Source organism: Alligator sinensis, unplaced genomic scaffold, assembly GCF_000455745.1.
Source record: "Alligator sinensis unplaced genomic scaffold, ASM45574v1 scaffold602_1, whole genome shotgun sequence".
Lineage (NCBI taxonomy): Eukaryota > Metazoa > Chordata > Crocodylia > Alligatoridae > Alligator > Alligator sinensis.
The window spans coordinates 2,720-18,015 of record NW_005841976.1 but is presented as its reverse complement, the minus strand read 5'-3'; the positions used below and the strand labels follow the sequence as shown (position 1 = coordinate 18,015).

The window sequence follows — 15,296 nt, the reverse complement described above, 5'->3', positions numbered from 1 at the left end:
AAGGCCTTCCTGAAGTCTAAGTATACGACATCCACCCCTCCTCCTGTGTCCAGGCATTTCGTAACCTGGTCATAAAAAGAGACTAGATTGATCAGGCACGATCTGCCTGCCACGAACCTGTGCTGGTTTCCCCTCAGCATAATTTGCTGAGGGGAAACCCTGGCCCAGGGAGGCAGGGTACAGCAGTTTGGTGAGTGAGGGGCACTGGCAGGGCTGGGGTCAGTGGGTTGGGAGTGAGGGGCAGCAGAATGGGCAGAGGCAGGGCCACGCTTCGGGGCCGGCCATGTAAACACTCCTTTGAAATCCATCATTCATGACGGGCAATTGGCTAGTATTCTATAATATTTTAATAATAGATAATATTTATGTAATTTATTTCCCTTTCATTTTCTCACACCATCTTTTCTAGGCAATGAACTATGATCTCATTACTGAACAGTTAAAAAAGCACCTTTAATCTTGTGCATTGAGTTGGCCACATTTACCATTGAACTCACCATCTTGAATCCATCTTGAATGGGCTGCAAACCTTAGACCCAGAAGAAGTAAGGCAGAGAAGTTTAATCAAGCACTCACTCTTATCAGTCCAAGGCCTATTACTCTCTGAGTACTTGTTGGCAAGTTTTTAGTGCTTCCTTGAACATGGAGCAAGCTCCTTTGCATCTACCGTGTGCTTAGGGCACGCACAGGGGCAGTTACCATGCCATGCCAGGTACCATGGTGGAGGAACTGACCCCAAGTTCACACTCTAGCTTTCCTTGCAGTACACTCTAGCTTTCCTTGCAGTAACGGGACCTCAAACCCTTCCTTCCTTCTCTGGGCACCTGCTGCTCCGAGTGCGTGGCAGGTTTGAGATCCCTGAGCTTGGTGTGTGACCCAGTGGTTGGCTTGTCCAGCTGCAGAAAGCTGGTCTGTCTCTAGCTCAGGGGTCAGCAATGTTTTTGGGAAGAGTGCTAGAAACATCTGCAAACTCTACTTGTAAGATGTTGGTGTGCCAGGGGCAGATGGCAGGGGAGCCATGATGGGCCCAGTCCTTCTTGTGGCAGTGCCGACCCAGCCCTTTCCCGGCTGTCTGCCCTGAGGCACACGTGCCAAGCAAAATGCCTTTATGTGCCACACTCTGGCACCTGTGCCAGGATTGCTAACCCCCTCATTCAGCTTGTAGGGGCTATCAGCTAGCCCTGCTTCCACAGAGCTGGGGTGCACCTGGGGTGATAACAAATGCCTTCAGATCAGAGGCATCACAGCTGAGAGAGGTCCCATAAGGTGAGGACAGCTATGCAGGGGTTGACAGGGGAGAAATGAAGGGAACAGCCCTGTGACAGGCTGGTTCCTGCCCCAATGGCTTGGGGTCTGGGCTCACTTCCCTTGTGCGGGTGCTGGATCCAGCTGTCTGTAATGCCTGGGAAGGCTGATGGACCCCGTTAGTGTCAGGATGTCTCTAAGGGACTGTGTGGTGTCTCAGTAGCTCCCTGTGTCACAGGCCTGATGAGAACCTGTGATCATCTTCTGTTCTTGTTAGTCCTAAGCATTGCCTCCAAACCTGTATCCTCTCTGGGCAGAATGGCACGCAGCTGGCCTGGCACAGGTGGGTCTTAAAGGGTGGGAATTAGAGCAACAACTGGGAAATTCATGTTTTGAGTCACTGGTTGCAGGATGGCAAATTAAAATGAATTGAAATTTAAAAAATCCTGTACCACGTTGAAGGCACGCTGCAGAACACACTGATGGAGTGTACTGTTTCCTATGTGTTTGTGTGTCACGGGTGGTTTCTCATCTCTGCTCCCCTACCTGTGAACAACCTGTCTCCCCCACCATTTCTCCTCCCTGCTTCTATTGTTCCCTTGCCCTCATCCCTCCTTTCTCTCCACTCAGGTTAATTCTTCCATTTACTCTCCCTTTGCCCCCATGGCCCCTCCTCTCTGTTCTTAGAAGCAGACTTAGAGGAAATCAGCTGCTGGAAGGCACCACCCAGGAAGGCACCACCCAGGATCAGCCCAGCCTGCACAGAGCATGAAGAACAATCAGCAGAAGACGGGGCCATGCAGCCTCAGACCCTCCAGGACCCCCCAGACCCTTATGACTGAAGAGGCCACCTGCTCCATCTGCCTGGACCCCCTGCAGGAGCTGGTGACCATAGAGTGTGGGCACAACTTCTGCCAAGCCTGCATCACCCAATACTGTGAGGACCCTGTTGATGACTCAGGTGATGCCATCCCCTGTCCCAGCTGCAGAGCAGAGTTCCAGAGAGGGAGCTTCCAGCTCAACACTCAGTTCAAAAACCCGGTGGAGAAGATTAAAGAGCAGAGTCTGAAACCAGGAAAGGAGCACATGGAGAATCAGTGTGTGGAGCACGAGGAGAAACTCAAGCTCTTCTGTGAGGAGGATGGAAATGCCATCTGTGTGATCTGCAGGGAGTCCCAGGGTCACCACAGTCACACAGTGCCCCCCATCCAGGAGGCTGCCAACAATTACCAGGTAGGTGACACCACTGACCTAGGAGAGCCCATTGCAGAGACACACACTTACCTGGCAGGAGACTTCCCATGATTGGTTTCAGCCCAGGTGGTTGTTCTTATCAGGCAAGGGCAATTCCCTTCTCCTTGGCTGTGAATGATTTAGTGTAGTTGAGCTGAAGGTCTAATGCTTGCACTGCAGGCAAGCTGACCCCTAAGAGAGTCTGCAAATGCCTCCCAATTCAAAGACTGGCTCATTGGTCACACCCAGAGAGTGGTGGTGGATGAGTTGTTTTCGACATGGAGGGATGTGGGCAGTGGGGTTCCCCAGGGCTTGGTCCTCAGGCCTGCATTGTCTAACATCTTTATCAGTGACTTGGAGGTGGGCATGGAAAGCACACTGTCCAGCTTCACTGATGACACAAAGATGTGTGGTGAGGTGGGCACACTGGCAGGGAGGGACAGAACCCAACTAGAGCTAGACAGGTTACAGAGGTGGGCGGATGAGAACAGGATTGAGGTTAATGCAGACAAGTGAAAGGGGCTACGGTGCTACATCTAGGTAGAAGGAACCAGCAACACACCTGCAGGCTGGGGAACACCTTTCACAACAACACAGTGGCTGAAAGGGATCTTGGAGTCATTGTTGACTCCAGGATGAACATGAACCACCAATTCAAGGAAGCAGTCAGGAAGGCTAACTGTACCTTGTCATGCATCCACAAATGCATCATGATCAGGTCCAAGGAGGTGATCCTCCCCCTCTATGCGACATTGGTCAGGCTGCAGTTGGAGTACTGTGTCCACTTCTGGGTGCTGCACTTCAGGAAGGATGTGGCCAGCATCGAGAGGGGGCTACTCGGGACCCTCCTGTCCCACGTACTGGGGGGCTGGGGTATGGGGCAGGAAGCAGTGGGTCAGTAGTGAGGGGCACTGCATCGGGACTGGCCATCCATGTTGCACAGGTTCTGGTGCAAAAAGTTTGAGAGACATTGCTTTAAAGGATGGACAGACAAACAGACAGTGATTTCCTCTCCAACCCAGGACCTGGTCAGGTCCCAGAACTGGGTGCTGCCTCTGTGAGCCAGAACAGGCCCCAGGCAGGTGTCCTGCTTGCTGATCCCAAGCACAGCCCTGCACTCTGGACACGTCACACACAGGACCTGACACTCCCCTGACCCTGCACCTCCCTGGACACCCCCAGGCCCCAAGCCCTGTGGTCTGAATGGTGCTTTACCCTGGAGCCCCGGTGCCTCGCAGCTTGTGGGCCCCAGATCCCCTGTGCCCTGGACCCACAGGCTGTGCTCCATGCCTTGTCACACCAAGCACTGCACAGACACCAAGGAGGTGATCAGAGAGCTCCTTCTATGAACAGGTAAGGTGTGGGAGGGAACTGAGGCACAGGGAATGGAAGGGACTTGCCCAAAGTTACTCAGCAGTTCAGTGGCAGAGCCAGGATTGAGCCCCGGTGTTCTGAGGCCTGGGACTTGCGGCACTAGACCAAGGTGTCTGTGGGAGAGTTGGAGGTGCAAGGCCTTGCTGTGCTGGCTCGAAGGGTTGGGTGCTCACAGCCCCTCTGTGAATAGAGACCCACTCCCCATCCTTTCTCTCTGATCCACACTCCCCCTCATCCCAGGCAGCCTCAGGAGCCTTCCCAGCTGTGTCTCTCCCAGCCCCATGAGCTAAGGAAGTCAGAGTCCAGCTATGTTCCTGCCATGGCCCTGATGCTGGGAGAGCATCCTGCACCTGTCCCATGGGGGCAGGAAAGCCCGGAGGTAATGGGAAGAGCTGTTATTTTTCAAAGGGAAGGTACAAGAGCAGTTCCTGGGGATTGGACCTGTTGCCTCCCAGAGGCTTGGGCTTCTGCACACAAGTCTCTGCTCAGGTATCTCTGCCCGCTGGGAGGGGACAGGACACCTCCTTTCCTCTTCCTGTGCCCAGGTGACCCTGTTGCTCCAGAAATTCCTGGGGCTTTTCTGTGGGATCATCATGTGAGTGCAGGCTCTTGGCAGTTCACATGGCACTTCGGTTTTAGTGCTGGCTGCAAGGCATTTCTGTGCGCTCTGTGACACAAAACGCCCCTTGTGATGTGTGCGCACAGATGCTTTCTGGAGAATGACTCCCGTGTCTTCACGGTGCCCAAAGCTCACGGCCTCTGCATCCCGTGGCTCTGCAGTTCCCTCAGTCGGTTGCAAGAGTGTTCACAGGGAGTCTCCCCTGCCCCCCTCCCCGCTTCCTGTTTCATTCCTAATGCAATTGTGTCTTTGCCCTACGCTCGAGCCCTTCCTGGCCAGTCAGCCTGGGACTGGCCAGTCAAAACCTGCCATGGTAAATGTTAGGGTGACTGTATTTGGATCTTGGGGAACACTGGATTTGCAGCTGAATCAAGGCTTTAATCTGTGGCTTCAGCAAAGCTGCTGACCATAAGGCAGAATGAGATATTAAATAGGGCTGTGCAAAGCTTCAGATCATGATTCAGATTCAGACATGATGATTTGGAGGCTGAATCTATGAATCTGAATTGAATTGCAGGAAGCTTTAGGCTTTCTGAATTACTTTGGAGCTTCCAAATTGATTTGGAAAAGATTCAGGGATGTGACCATAGAGTATAATGGGGAATCAATGAAATGTCTATAACTTCGTTGCCTTTTGGCTGATTCAGATTAAACTTGCAGGGATAGTAGCCTCTGCTGAGAGCATATGTGCCATGATTCGAGGTTCAGGGGTTTCTGGGAAACTGCACCCCAAATTCCTGAAAGTAAAACTCATGCCGCGTGTGTGTTAAACCACAGTGAGGTGAAAACTACAGGGGTGGTAGCCCCTGGTGAGGCCACAAAGCCTGCCAAGTTTCAAGGAGATCGGTGCAGGGGTTTGGGGGAAACTGTACCTCAAGCTGAGGACAAGCAAAACTGGTGCCATGGGTGACACTGCATGTGTTAAGGCGCAGCAAGATGACAGCTGCAGGGATGGTGGCCTCTGCTGCGGCCATGACACCTGCCAGCTGTGGAGGAGATCAGTGCAGGGGGTTCTGGGACCCTGCACCTCTAGCTGCTGACAGACAAAACTCGTGGTTTGGGTGCTTGTGCAACTGTGTCTGTCTTGGGGCACAGGGTTGGGGGGTGGGGCGTGGGAGATAGTACTGCAGGCCTGGCTGCTAGACTACTGTGTTACCAGTTACTAATCGATCATGATTCACTCAGGAACCAGCTCAATACTCAGTAACTAGCTAGTAGCTACTAGATAATGACTTAAATTAATGAAGAAGGATTAACACCTACAAAACCACAGACTAAGGAGAGGAAATAATCAGTTTCCCCCAAACCCCTGCACCTATCTCCTTGAAACTTGGCAGACTTTGTGGCCTCCACAGTGGCTACCACCTCTGCAGTTTTGACCCTGTTGTGGCTTAACATGTACACGTGACATGAGTTTTGCTTTCAAGAACATGGGGTGCACTTTCCCCCAAACCTGTTTATCTATCTCCTTGAAACTTGGCAAGCTTCATGCTCTCAGCAGAGGCTACCATCTCGTCACATTTCATCCACATTGGACAAAAAACAACAAAGTTATAGATATTTCATTGATTCCCCATTATACGCTAGGGCCAAATCTCCGAAGAAGCTCCGAAGCTTCAGAGCCATTTCAGCCGAATTGAAGTGGGAAACCAATTCAGAGCTCCAAATCGAATCACTGACATCTGAATCAGCTGAATCTGAACCCAAATCGAATAGTTCCCTATTCTCAGAGGCCTAATATTAAATGTAACATTGCAAAATGCTTAGGCAAGCATTTTCTTAACAATGGAGTAGTGTTGTAAAGATATATAGTTCACTGTGTAAGAGGAACAGGATGCAGCCCACCAGCTATCATCAGGAGATAAAGCAGAAGCAAGACCTTGGAGATGAAGAAGGAGTCAGCAAGAAACTGCAAGTGACCGTGAAGCCGGGTTCACGGTCTTACACATGAGCTCATAGCAAAAAGGCATGTAAATTAATTAAATGCATAGGCAATAACATGCAAATGAAGTAAACGGTAAACAGAGGCAGAGCTTGAGAAAGGAGGAGATATGGGTGGAACCAAAGGAGGGGTGAAGGTGGAGTAAATGTTAATGTGCATGAACCAAGGTGTATAAAATGTGAAAAAAACTAATGTTCACTGCAGGCCCCTGGTTTGTTGGGTTTTTTGGGACCTGGCCTGAAGCTGTCTCCATTTTGAATAAAGCTGTTGTGAGCAATGTGTTCTGGTGTTTGCTCCCTGCTTTCTCTGGCTAATGAGTAACAAGACCCATAAGCAATTGGATCATTGTCTCCCTAGTAGTTGGACACTGCATGGAGTCATGGTCTAACAGGAAACTCCAGAAGTGGGTTTTTGGGGGCATTCTTGTTATGTCTCAGCAGTCCCAGTGCACATTGTGTTTGCAAGTGTGCCCATTCCCTGAGATGCCTCCAGGCTTGTATCACCTGAGAACCATCCCCTTGGGCATGATGGCACAGTGGGGCAGGCTACAAAGCAAAAATGGTTTTGCCTTCCTCTCTAGTGGGGTCATGGCCTCTGTCTGGGATCTCTTGACTGTTTTTTGGGTGGGGAGGGGGTTAAGGAAAATTGTTCATGTCCCAAGTCAAATTAGACCAGGGGTGGGCAATTATTTCGGGCAGAGGGCCACTTACTGAGTTTTGGCAAGCCATCGAGAGCTGCATGACAGGCAGCCAGGGGCAGATAAATATTAATTTTCTAAAATTTTTAGGGGCCCCGCAGGCCAGATAGAATGGCCTGGTGGACCGCATCTGGCCTCCGGCCTGCATTTTGCCCACCCCTGAATTAGACAAATCAATTCCAAATCCGTGAGTCATTCAAGAACCACATGTAGCCCTGCTACCGGCAAGCATCCTCCACCCCGACTTGGGGTTTCAGATACTTCCAGATCCTTTGGGGAGCCTCCTACATGCAGGCTCAAGCCTAGAGGATTGAGGTTCAGATGGCCCCGTATGGCTGCAGGAACAAGCTAGGGAGGAGTCTCCCATTTCCATCGAGTTGGCGTGTAGCCAAGATCCTCCCAGTGGAAGTCACAGTGGGAGGATAACTATGAGGCTCTCGTAGGGAGTTCTGTCTGCAGACAAGAGTGCAACCCTCCACTACACAGTGCCAATTTAATTGCATTACCTTGGTCAGGATCCTGCCCCCTGCCACGTTCATGGTTTTCCCTTGCCACTGGAAAGCCACCTCAGTGATCATGGTATTTCCCCTCCAACCTAAGTTTGTTTTTTTTAATTGGTTGTGTCCCAAGCCAAATCAGCCAAATCAATTGCAAATCCATGAGTCATTCAAGAACCACATGTGGCCCTGCTACTGGCAAACACCCTCCACACCCACATGGGGCTTCACTTGTGTCAAAATCCTTTAGCAGGGATCCTACATGCAGGCCCAGAGGCTGCAGGAGCAAGCTAGGGAGGAATCTCCCATTCCCATAAAGTTGGCATGTAGCTGAGATCCTGTCAATGGAAGAAAAAGTGGGAGATGAACTATGTGTTACCTCCACCTGCATACTATCCTTTGCCAGAAAAGCGGTTATCCCTTCCAGTAGGAAAACCGCCTTAGTTGTCATGGTGTTTCCCCTGCCAGGTAAGTATTACTCACCTTTGCAGCAGCAGGAGTTGGCTGCTGTGGTCCCCATCATTTCCCTGTGACAGGGTCAAGTGCGATGTCTGGTGCAATGAGGGTGGATGGTAGTTTTTCTCCGTGGTTGGACAATGGATGTGTCTGGGATGGTTTGGACAGGGCTGATCCTGCTTCAAGAAGTGGTTGGACTATGAAGGTCCCTTCCAGCCCTGCTTCTCTAGGATTTCCCACCTACCTGCAATCTTCCCCACCCCCCTCCCCCCACAGCAGGCAACTGCCTGACTGCATCTGATGAAGTGAGCTTGGACTTAGGAAAGCTTGGCCATGTTGCTCAGATGAATGTGTAACACTACCCACACCTTCACCGGGATCCTGGGGAGCTGCTGCAGGGTCCCCAAGCAGAGAGCCTCCCCTTACAATCAAACAACCTTGCAGACTATTATAAAACTATTTACAGGATTTAATTATTTACAAGGTAACATATAACCAATGCAATAGAACAAATGTCACGATGCATGACCTGGTGATGGTGGCTTAAGAGTTAATGCTTCTTGGATACACTTCACACCGGGGGAAAGTATACACATTACCCATGATAAATAAGGAGCCAATACATAAATTTATTGATACTCCAACTAATAAACTATCCAGCACTTATTCATACAGTTGGTAACTCGTACAGTGTGTACGGAGGACCCTGTGTACACTGCCCCGGCGGGGTGTCTCGGGGAGCAGGGCTGTCCGTGCCACTGTACAGGATTTGTGGGCAGTCCCTGGTGCTGGCATCCCTTGCATGAGCTCCCAGGGTCTTGGTGCAGCATGCGGTGGCTCCTCCCTTGCAGTCCCTGCAAGAGAGCTGGTTCCTGCCCAGACCCCTGCCCTGGCTCAGCAGGGAGCAGTGTCTGGGCTGCAGGCTGCAGCAGCTTCCCTGCCCAGCACAGCCTCACAGCATCTGGCAAATGCAGCTCCCCACCCCACAGGCCCTGCTTGCCCCGGGGCTTCTGGTGGCTGGAACAGTCCCTGCCCCTGTAGCCCAGGGCTCCCTCCAGCACCCGAGCCTGCCCCTCGCCGGGCCCTTCTCACTCATGGGAAACACCAGGGCAGTCTCCAGCCCCTGCCCCTGGCCCTGCGGCCCCCTCCTCTGCTGTGCTCACCCAGCCACACAGGGCTTGCAAGAGGATCTTCCCAGGCTCAGAGTCAGCTCCTCTCTGGTCCTGCCCCGCAGGGCTCGAGGGGACGTGAGAGAGAAGGGACATGGTGCAGCACTCTCCGTGCAGCCTCCACTGCTACTTCTGCAGGGCTCTGCCAGGGGCTGTTGGAGGGGTGACCGTGGGGAGGTCCTTTCCCTGGCCTCCAGCCTGTCTCCCACGCCCTCTCTCTCCTTTGTTCTCCCCACCGGAAAAACTGCTCCCCACTTTTCACCAACCTCTCAGCCAACCCCAGGCCAGGGCTCTTCCTGGGCTCTTGCTAAACCCTGCTGGGGTTACATGACCCCCTCCCCCCGCTTCCCAGAGGGCGACCTCCAAAACAGCTTCACTCGGCCTTGGGGCAAACGGTGTCCTCCTGGGACAAACTCAGTCCCTTTGCACTCTGTCCCACTGCAGGGCAGCCCTTCCTATCCCTTCATGTGGGTCCAATTTTAATGCTACTACATCACAAGTGCATTTTAGTGTTGGTAGCTCACTACAGTCTAGACAAGCTTTTATTTCTCCATCCAAACAGTATGGATAAATACTTGTGATTAGTGTTCATTTTCTACCATTACTTTTCTTAACAAAGTTTATCTGCCAAAAGAAGTCGATACATAAAAACTCCTCAGAGTAATTTGTGAATGGCTTCACAAGAGCTACTATCTCCACTCCTCCTAATGGAAACAAAGTCCTAAACCTGCACCTAGGGCCTCCCGCCAGTCCCAAGCACGAAGAGGGCAAGTTGGCGTCTCTACATGGTCAGGAGACAGGGAACACTTTACTCAACCTCTGGCCCATGGAGTGAATCTGTCATCCAGCCTGTAGGGCTTCCCACAGTATCCAGACATTTGGCAACGGGGGACCAGTGGCAGCATTAATTGCTATAGCTTCCAGAGCCAGGCTGGTGCATCGGGTCGCACCCAGAGAGTTGACGGGATTGAATCGTACCTGTGGACTGTCACCACGGACTGACCCTGCAGGGCTGGATAGTGAAGCACCATGGGATATAGATGCTCATCTCTGAAATGACCAGCGGATGGCAGTCTGTGACTTCAGTACTGCTGCAAAGAGGTGCCAGAGCCATGTCAGGACTGCAGTTCTTTGCAGCACTCTGCTCTAAAACCTCCTTCTTTAGGTGGAAGGAGCCGCACTCTTATTGATGTAAAAACCTGAGAGGGACCTTCAGTTTTGAAAGGATTTCCTCAAAAGTGACACAGCACAGAGGATGAGTAAGTTTAAGTTCTATGGACTGACTATTATTCAGGACTTGACACAAAACAGCCTGATATCAAACGCTAGAATTTCCTAACACATTTTCACTTCAAGAAATAACTGATACATGTCTTGATAAAATGCTTCTCTTTACAGTCAACAAGTGAGAATTACAATTGTAGAGAGCGGTTTGCCCTGCACTTTGCATACATAATGAAAACTGAAACTCTGCTTAAAGTCACCTGCAGCTCTATAAGTGACCACACCATAGTTAGAGGGCTTCAGACTATTTTGGATGACAGCTCCACTCAGATCTGAGCTGTAGGCAGGAATTAAAAATAGAAAATATATGGAATTTTCATTCCAGAATAACTTAAATATTTTAAGTCTCGTGTTTAAAAAGAATCCTGAAACTCTAGGAAGGGAAATTACACTTTAAGAAGGGAACTTACACAAAACCAAGGAAGATAGAAAGAAGTTAAAAGAAGCAGTCAAAAACATAAAACACCTGTAGGCAACCTGTAAGCTGCTTAAAAATACTATATTAGAGTCTTGAGGAGAAAAAAAATTATACTGTACATCAAAACGGGTAACATGTGGTCCAATTAAATCCCTGAATGGTTTAATAGCAGAGTTAAGGAGGCCATCCAAGGTGAAAAGCCATCCTTCAAAAAAAGGCAGGCATGTCCAAGTAAGGAAAACAGGAAAGCTTGCAAACTGACAGGTCAAATGAAAAAGCAAATAAGACAGGCCAAAAAAGAACTTGAGAAGCATCTAGCAACAGATGCTCAAGTATAAAACTTAAAAAAATGCATCAGAAATGAAGCCAGCAAGAGAATCAGTGAGACCATTAGATGATCAGGGTGTGAAAGGTGCACTCCGGGATGATACAGCCATAGCAGAGAAGCTAAAAGAAGTCTTTGCATGAGTTTTTACTGAAGAAGATAGTGGGGGTGGGGAATTCTCATACCAGATTGATCCTTCCTAGTAGATAGGTCTGAAGAGCTGGAGCACACTGAAGTGAAAGCAAAATACATTTTACAACAAATCAATACATTCAATATGTTGCCAGAGCTGGGTAGCATTCACCCCAGAGCTCTGGAGGAACTCAGCGGGGAATTGCAGAACTGTTGTAAATAGTTAGACAACCCGATTTACTCTTATTGCCAACAGACTCTGTGTCAGAGTACTGCCAGGTTGCCAACACAAGACTCATCTTCAAAAAGGGCTCTGGGGGAATTTGGGGAACCACCAACCAGCGAGTGTCCCTGGTGTTACTGGCAACTTGACAGAATCTAGGATGCAGGTGACAATCAGCAGTGATGTAGACAAAAATGATCTGCAGGGAAGATTCATCATGGCTTTTCTAAAGGGAAATCCTGCCTCACTCGATCCGCTGCTCTGAGGCTGCTGTTAAGCACATGGACAAAGGTGTTTCTGTTTACATCATATTTGGATTTTCAAAAAGGTTCCTCACCAAAGGCTTAAAAATCAAAAAACCCCCCCAAAAAAACAACCCCCCCCCAAAAACCCAAACAAACCTGGAGATTGGATTGAGAGCTGGTTAAAAGACAGAAGCAAAGGATAGGGCTAAATGATATCTTTTTGCAATTGGGAGAGGCCAGAGGTAAGATCTCACAGAGATCTGTGCTGGAAATGGGGGTGCACAGTGAAATCTCTGTTTGCAGATCATACTAAACTATTCCAGGTAGTTAAATCCTTATAGGTAGTTCTCTCAAAATATCAGCTCAGCATACAGCTGCAGCCAAAAAATGAGAATCAAATACTGGGCCTCATTGCAAAGGGGACTGAAAACAAATCACAGATCATCATCCTGCCACTATACAAATCTGTGGTCCATCCACATATTAAATACTGTGTGCAGTTGTGATGTCCTCATCTCAAAGAGGATGCAGTAGAAGTAAGAAAAGTAGAAGAAAACTGCTCCCCACTTTTCACCAACCTCTCAGCCGATCCCGCCCACTCAGCCTGGAGAAGAGAATACTCAGCGGGGACTTGGTGGCAGCTTATAAGTATCTAAGGGGCACACATCAGGGCCTGGGGGAGCAACTGTTCACCAAGGTCCCCAGGGGAAGACAATGAATAAGTCATAAACTGCTAGAAGATCACTTTAGATTGGACATAAGGAAAATCTTCTTTAATGGTCCAAGTGTCCAGGGTCTGGAGCAGACTCCCCACAGAGTTGCAAGATCCTGTGGTATAGGTATGAAATGTACTGGAACATGGGTATTTTTAAAAGAATGTCTTTTTTAAAAATTTTTCAATATGCAATTTTAAAACCTCTGGAAAATGCCAGCTGTTAAATTTTCATGTGACTTCACTATGGAAAAATAATAGAGCAATTCCTCTGTTGCAAAGAACTCAGACCAATGACCCCAACTTGAATCAAACACAGAGCTGCTTGCAAACAGCCAACAACTTTTATCATCTGGCGGCTGCTTACAAAGTTATCCCAAGTGAGTCTTGTCATTAGCTTTCCAGTGCCCAGCTTCCAGTGGGAGGATCTCGGCTACGCGCCACCTTTATGGAAACGGGGGGCTCCTCCCTAGCTTTCTTCTGTGGCCGTTGGCTGAGGGCAAGTGAGACTCGAGGCCATCTGAACTCTGAGCCTCGGTCTTGGGCCTGCATGTAGGATGCCTAACAAAGGATTTGGGAGTTCCTGAAGCCACAAGTTGAAAAGTCTGGGTTGGAGAATACTTGCCAGTTGTAGCACCATATATGGTGTTTGAACAACTGAGTTTTGCTCAATTGAAAGGACTGATTTAGCTAATTTGGCCTGGAATACAATTTTTTTCCCCAAAAATAAATAAAAAATGGCATCAGCCAGGTACAAAAAGACGGTCACATCCAGCAGATAGTATAACTGCTACACGCCTGGTAGTGGCATCAGTCAAAAAACCTGTGTATTAAATGGGCACTAAGACCAAGTTCCCCTCCGCCCCTCAGGGTGTTTCTGGAAGATCAGGAGCATGGCATTGTGCCTGGGGGCCCGGCAGTGCCCTCTTGTGCTGGCTTTGCAGAGGAGCAAAGCACCTCGGTTCTAGGAATGTGGATCAACACCTTTTACAGCAGTAAATTTAACATGAGAAAAGACTTTTCCAAAATGGGAAAAAGCTACCAGCCAGTGAGAAGCAGGTGTGCCCTAAGTTAAATCCTGTTAAAGACAAAGCACTGAAAATCCAGTGTGACACATCTGCACATACTAGCTTCACTGTGGGCTCTTCTAGCAGAGGAAGTGGGTCTAATGCTCACATGGGGGAGGTCTGCTTTTCTTCTCAGTCCTGCATGCATTCCTGTTTTAAACAAAGAGGTAAGTAACAACAGTGTTCATTAAACCAGCATAAGATACTGTTGCCCAAATGGCTAGATTCGTGCCCCTGGAGGCTAAGCCAATTTTACCTTCAGGAGAGAGTCACACACACGGTGAGTTCATCATGGGTTTATTGGTTGCGCAAGCAATGCCAACAGAGGAGCTGATGCTCTAATCAATGTTGGCCCCGAACTTCTCTTGAGATTTCATTTTTATAGCTTACATAGACAAAGGGTTATCGCGTGTCATACAACTATTGGCAGCACCACAATTTCCTAGGTGTTACGTCTTATCTTATGGGCGAGGTTTAGTTTGCTATTGGTTAGTATCCCCTGTCAAGTTTAGTGCATGCGTATTTAAAAAGCAGAACTGCGGCAAAAAGTTCTGTCGCATGCGCAGAAGAAAAGGGGAACTGCGGCAGAGTTAATGTCTTCTAATAACCTTATACCTTAGTATAACTTCAGGGCATTAGTTCAATACAGTTACAAAATGCAGAGCAAGCAAGAAGGAAAAGAAACCCACAACTCAGTCGTTAGGCCTCGTACTTCTTACACAAGGGATCATGAGGGGCTCATACGGAAAAGAAACCCACAACTCAGTCGTTAGGCCTCGTACTTCTTACACAAGGGATCATGAGGGGCTCATACAGTTATTACTCAAGAGAGGCCTAGGTCATGGTGTATTTTTACCACAATACTACTAGTACTCTTCCAATTGCATCCAATTATCAGTGGGAAAGCTAAGAAGACTGTTAACTTAAGAATCACTGTGTTAAAACAGATCAAGCAGCTGGATCACCTTTAGGACATTTCCTTTTTCAAGCCAAAAGCTGGCAGCATCCTCCCAGGTATTTAAAACTGTAGTTGGAAAAAGAAAAACACATCATGCAGTGCATCACAAGTACTAACTTTAGGCTCAAAGTACAAGCTGAAAAGTGAAATAAGACAAAACAGTTACAAAATAATTGTAGGCCCTGATTCAGTGAATATTTAGCTTTCACAAATAAATATATATTTTGAAACAACCAACTCTAAAAAAAATCCATTTAGAGTCTCTTAAGTAGTGTTTGAGGCTTTTCTGAAACACTGCACATGAGACAAAAGATGAAATCTCATTTAAAAAGTCACACCTTTATTATGAGCTTCCTTCTTTTGAAAGGGCTCAAAATTATAATCCTGGACCTACATGTGTTTTGGGATTTTCCACAGATGAAAGAATACTGTGAGAAATAAGAGTATTATATCATAATATAAAAATAATGGGTATAATGTTAACACTGGATATTAAAAATAAAGCATATTCTAACTTCTATCTACATAACTGTACCATGAGACTTGCTCGGAGTTGCACTGACTTCAAAGACTTTAAACCAGCAGTGCTCAATATTTTTGCCCTGTGGGCCACATGAGCAGTGCCGTGGGTCCATCTGGCCTGTGGGCCTGCTTTGGTGCATAGTGGAACCCAATCCAAGTGCGAGGAGGAGGGGGAAGA

The 15,296-nt window shown here is 48.5% G+C and overlaps 1 pseudogene; it reads right to left on the bottom strand.

The window, feature by feature from the left end:
• Positions 1 to 7,887: 7,887 nt before the first annotated feature.
• Positions 7,888 to 8,083, bottom strand: LOC112549845 (annotated as a pseudogene).
• Between the last annotated feature and the right edge of the window lie 7,213 nt (positions 8,084 to 15,296).